Source organism: Pygocentrus nattereri, chromosome 22 (assembly GCF_015220715.1).
Source record: "Pygocentrus nattereri isolate fPygNat1 chromosome 22, fPygNat1.pri, whole genome shotgun sequence".
Taxonomy (NCBI): Eukaryota; Metazoa; Chordata; class Actinopteri; order Characiformes; family Serrasalmidae; genus Pygocentrus; species Pygocentrus nattereri.
The window spans coordinates 4,048,494-4,054,493 of NC_051232.1; the positions used below are offsets into that span (position 1 = coordinate 4,048,494).

Genomic DNA, 6,000 nt, shown 5'->3' on the forward strand with positions numbered 1-6,000 from the left:
TCCTGTTTGAGAGCGGCTGATGTTTGCTCCTCTTAGGGTTGGAGATGGGGGAGGGGGAGCTGCACTGCTCATCAGATAAAGTGCTTACACACTTTTTGAATGTGTGTCCATATATGTGTACACATTCTGATGATGTCCACTGACGGTGAAACCAAGGGACATCCCACACAGATATCAGTGCAGATTAAAAACAAAAGGCTTTCTTTTAATATAAACAACACAACAACTGAAATATGTCCTATAATCAGGTTCGATTCATGCAAACCCTAAACAGTCTGCCAACCAACGTCTTCTCTCTCTTTTAAAGTCCACGCTTTCCCCCTAGTCTGATTGGTCTGATGACTTGGCCCAAACGGAAGTGGTGAGGCCTGAGACATGGTGCTGTTTTACACAGTTCCTTTAAGGCAGCAGGCAGGCTTCCTGACAGGGACACACTCTCCTTGCTCTCTTGGGTTCTATATTTATGTGTGAGTCAAGCAGACTCAATACATGGTTTGGAAACCAAGAGCACACCATAGAATACATTTGGATAGTGGTTGTCACGGTTGGCTCCTCCCACTACTCCATGTGCTCCTTTGTTTTGGTCTTCCATGTGCGTTTGTTTTGGTTTTAGTCCTGCCCCTTGTTTGGTTACCCTGATTGTTTTCACCTGACCCTCGTTATCCCTGTGTATTTAAGCCCTGTGTTTGCCAGTCTTTGTTTGATGTCTCGATCTCTGTTTATTCTGGTTTATGTCATGTCTGCCCCCCCGATATATCCGTGTTGGCTGTATGACCCTGGACTGTCTTGACTATGACCCTGGATTTGCCCTTAATAAATCTCGCTTATCTCAGCGTATGCGTCCACCTCCTCCTCGCTCCGTGTTACAGTGGTTGGTTAGTGTAGTGGGTAACACCTCTGCCTTCTATGCTGTAGACTGGGGTTCAACCCCCACCTCGGTAAGCGCCCTACACTACACCAAAAAGAGTCCTTGGGCAAGACTCCTGACACCATCTTCGCCACCAATTTCACCTCCGCAATCTGACCCACCCATGCAGTGAAACATCACACACACACACACACACTCTTGAAGACATGCACTAGGGGGCATTGAGCACACTTGCCTGGAGCGGTGCCCAGGGAGCACTTGGGGATTAGTTGTCTTGCTCAAGGGCACATCAGTCATGTACTGTCAGCCCAGGAGGTCGAACCAGCGAGCTTTCAGTTACAAGGCTGGTTCCCTAACCCACAGCCCACGACTGCCCTTATATGATAAATGATATATTCTCTAAGTGCCTGCTTCTGTATAACGAGAGCTGTGGTCCTAGGTTACCTCTTTAAATATGACATTTTTATATTGACTTTATACAAATTTGATTTGTTTTGACCTCACTATTAATGTAGCTAGCAGGTACTTTACACACTGCAGCACAGTCACTTCTTTTTGTATAGTACTATACACTGAAAAATAACGGTTAGGTTGCACACAACTCCCTTTTCATGCAGATCATGAAGGTGCAATCAGCAGAGTTAGCAACAAGAGTTTGGAATAGACACTGTTGGCGTCGCTGTTGTGCTCTGCCATCCCAGCCAGTCTATACTTTTCATTCCACAGCCAACAAATGCATTTTCATTGGTCCAGGATGAACTTCAGCTGTGACACAGCCATGACTGCTGTATTGTCTGTATGGAAGGACCTTTGAGAAGCAGTGACATTGTAAGGGGTTGGTCAAAGGTGCTTGCTGCTGACTGATTTGATGTCTTCTGACTTTTATCTCCACTTTGATAATGAAGAAAACTTCACCTACAACACACCCATCAAGTTTCGATTAAATAAAGAAAGACAAACAGATCTAGCATACATTTACAAAACGATCTTACATTGGTAGCCTTACCAGACATGCTGATGGCAGCAAGGTGTTGCTAGGAAAGACATGCCAACCCATTCTATAACAACTTCCACTCTTCTGGGAAGCTTTCTACAAGATAGTGTAGTGTGTCTGTGGGGAATTTTTGCCCATTCATCCAGAAGAGTATTCGTGAGGTCAGACACTGATGTTGGACGAGAGGGTTTGGTTCACAATTTCTGGTCTAGTTTATCCCAAAAGTGTTGTATTGGGTTGAGGTCAGGACTCAGCTGTGCAGGCCAGTCAAGTTCTTCCATGTCAAACTCACCCAGCCAGGCCTTTATGGACCTTGCTTTGTGCACTGGGGTGCAATCATGCTGAACAGAAAAGGTTTTTCCCCAAACTGTTCCCACAAAGTTGGAAGCATAGAATTGCCCTAGAAATGTCTTGATATGTTGAGGCATTAAGATTTCCCAGGGGATGAGCCCGACCCCTGAAAAAAAGAAAAAACACAGATGTTAGGTCAGTCCACTGATTTAGATCTAAAAGTTAGGACCAGTCAATACACTACAGATTGTCTACCAGTCAGCAAAGTCAGATTGTGAGGCCTCATTGTGGGTTTCCTGTTTAGCACAGCTGAAGTTAGTTGACTGCAGAGTGTTTAGTATTGAGTGGAGCAGGGGAACTGCATTAGGGTGTCTGACTTGAGTCTTCCTGCTCAAACACACCCAATAAACCTGGCAGTTAACAGGTGAGTTGAATGTTAGAGTAGGAAAAACGATCAAACCGTGCTGGACATTGGCCTTCTAGGACTGGAGTTGTGTACTGCTGATTTAAACAAATACATTTAGTCACTCTCATGGTGGTCCTGCCATAAGAGGCTCTTTGTCATTCTAAATTAATTCAGTCCACTCCAGCCATAGCTTTGCCCTGTCATTGAAATGCCTTCTGGAAAAGCCCTGGTAAAGATAGCATGCACGTACATTCTGCATCCTTTGGCTGACCTCTGGTACATAATTTAGGATTTACCATGGTTGCAGTGAGGTTGCTCCAACTAGATAGATGGATAAATTGGTTCAGAGTGAAGAGATTATTCCACTCTCTCTTGCTGTTGAAGTCTCAGGTCTGGCTGTATTGCTAGAACTCAAAAAGAGCTACCTGTAATGACAGTCCATGGCCTGGGCCCTAGCCCTTCTCACGTTGGACTCACTGGCCTCACTTCAACCTCTCATGATGCATCAGTTCATCCTGCTGCTGTGGCCTCCAACGCTTCAGCTCTTTAGGCCTTCATCCAGTCTTTGCCATGTCAAAACTAACAGTGATACCCGATGTCCACTATGTTCTTCTTCTAGATTTAAGACTCCACTTTAGTCCCCTTGAAAACATCACAAAGTCAATGAGAAGGTCAACTAAAATTCCATATGTTGCACAGCTGCTGGTACCAACTCTGCTAATCCTCTACCTAGTGGAGTTCTGGGGGGTGGTCTTTCACAGCAGTGCAGCAACTGGAGTCTTTGGGAGCACGACTTGGGCTAGACTTGTGGAAAAGTACCAGCTTCATATGTAATCTTCAGGGTTTTGACAGTTTGCTCTGTCTACATAAGCAGTGCCATCTGATGCACCAGTGACTGCCCCCTTTTGCTGTTTGGGTTCACCACTGCTTCCACAGCCCAAGAAGAAGACTTACTCACTAAACCCTTATTCACCCCTGGCACTGGGAAACTCCCTGCACATTTAGTGTGTCCCCTGTTCCCTGTATTCCTGATACAGTCCCAAATGTGTCGTACTGGTTAGATGATCCCACTTTAAAATAAGACTACTTTTATAAAGGTTCATGAATGGATTAAAATTAGTTAACTAATGCTTATTCATTGGTCATAACGACCTTAAAATCATACATAAGCATGCACAACCCTTAAATAAAAAGGGCCACAGTGACCTGTTGTTAGCCGATTAGTGAACCTTCATTCAACTGTTAAACCTCAGATTTTTATGTTTATTGATCTTACCTTGTCTTCATCAATCAGCATTAAACCTGTCAGCTTCATTATCATTTTCATATTCATCCGATATAACAGCTCACTAATAACCATGATTTTAAACCATTCACAAACCATTACAAGGATGGTCTTATATGAAAGTAGTATCAGTTATATCAACTATACCCCATTTGTCTTAATACTTTAAAGGTTCACATAGAACTCAGTGGCTTTCAGTATGGCATGGTCACAGGGTGCCATCCATACAGTCAGATTTCCGCCCTGCTAAAGCTTCCCTGATCAACTGTAAGTTCTGTTTTTGTGGAGTGGAAACCTCAAGGAGCCACAACAGTCAGAAACAGGATGGCAGTTTCCAATCATCCAGTCATGGTATATAGTGATGCTCTTTCCTCATCGGACTTCCATCTCCACGTCTGTTCCAGAGATCTTATAAAGAGGGCAAAACACCTGTAACACACCAATCACGCTTCACACAATGAAGCATGAGTAGATCTGGCACAAAACAGCCTCCTGCATGTTTTTAAACATAAAGCTCTACTAATAGTACTTCATAGCTAAATACAGACACACTACAAGAATAGAAAGAAAGAAAGCTATTAAAATAAACAGAAATGGGCGTTTACTCACACATGACAGCGATGAGAAGAGTGGCTCTTGGTCTCACCATCTCAGAGACTGGTGCTGGGTGGGTGACGATGGTCAGGGTTTTGAAGCGAAAGTCTGTGTTCAAGTCTTTTCTAGTGCTGCGTGCAGCGTAGTGGTTTTTCTTGATGTTAAGACAACCCACTTTTGAGAGATTCTACTTCCTGATTAGTCACATTTTTTCTTTTTTTTGGTCACATTTCCTGTGACTTGCACTCTTAAAATCAAGGAACCAAAAAGTGTGACTTGAGTGCTGTCACCACCATTTGTTTCCTTAAAATCCATATCTGAAGAGATTTATGAGCATGAAGCACCATTTAAGGGCTTGAAGCACCCTCAGGTTATGTAAAGGCTCTCTACTAGTTGAAAAGTTCTTCCTAGAACTTTTATAATATTTAAACTTAAAAGGTACATTAGGGAACCAAAGATGTTTAGGAAATGACAGATCATTAGTCTATTGGATCATGTATATATCCCTTCTTGTGACCTGTTTTCAGTATATGTGTAGTATATCTAATACTGTAAACATGAACACAGAAAGTCATCAGCTTATATTCAAACCCATCAAGTGAGCTGAACATGATATTCACAACACTTAAATCAGTAAACCTTTCAGGAATCCAGGCTTCCAGGTCTACAGTTGTACCACCACTGCTTCACGTTGCACAAAGAAGCTTTGCTTGAAATGATTCTGTGACCATCTAACGATAGAAAGCTGCTAAGAAAGTCACTGTTATCAGGGATCATGTTCAGCGCAGATTGAGTGAAATTGGACGTTCGGCCTCTTAAACAGGTTAGAAACTGTCTGGAAGCCAGCCTCAAACTTAATTACAGGCTGTGTGATCAGTCAGTACAGGCAGTCAGTGTGCAGTGACCTGATGTGGTCTGAGCTGCAGGGCCTCATTGTGGGTTTCCTGTTTTCGAGCGTGAGCTGTTGCTGTTGAGCTCTCAGACACGTCTTCATCAGATCTTACAGCCAGCAACTGTCACCGTCTAAACTCAGCGTCTGGGTTTGAGATTGTGGCTGGATGCATGAGCCTGCTTATCACTATTAGACCCATCTTTAAACATCTAAGTATAAAGAAAGATACTAATCACAGATTACAAAGTCCTCTGGTTGGATTCAGATATGTTCAGACTTTTCATAATCAGTTCAAGAAAGACCTGGCAATGCTAAAAGGCCTTCATGGACGTGATCTGTGTGGGGTGAACATGAGCTGGAGGATGTCAGTGGGCATGTGTTGTGGCTTTCTCAGAAGCTGAAAGGAGTGTCTGGCTCTGCATCTTCATAAGGTGGACACTGTCTACCACAGATGTTTCCATGACTGCTTTAGACTGCGTGGTGCAACTGAAGTGGCATTTAAACCACAGTGTCACATGCTGGTCCCATGTTCTTTACCTAAATGCATAAAAATACAAGATAAATCCTTAAATCAGATTCTAGGTTAGTTACTTTCATCACTTTAACCCAGCCGGAAAGCAACATTGACACAGATGTGAGATTAATCAGTGAAGGTGATGCATATAAAAGC

General features: G+C 43.2%; 1 long non-coding RNA gene across 2 annotated transcripts; it reads right to left on the reverse strand.

Annotated features, from left to right (window-relative positions):
- Positions 1-993: 993 nt before the first annotated feature.
- On the reverse strand, positions 994-4,541 carry LOC108413470. Of its 2 annotated transcripts, XR_001856763.2 has the most exons (4): positions 4,454-4,541; positions 2,985-4,273; positions 1,875-2,319; positions 994-1,783 (listed from the first exon to the last, which is right to left on the reverse strand). It is a non-coding gene; the product is annotated as an uncharacterized LOC108413470 (long non-coding RNA). The 2 variants fall into 2 exon arrangements; XR_001856762.2 differs by having other exon boundaries at positions 1,875-4,273.
- Between the last annotated feature and the right edge of the window lie 1,459 nt (positions 4,542-6,000).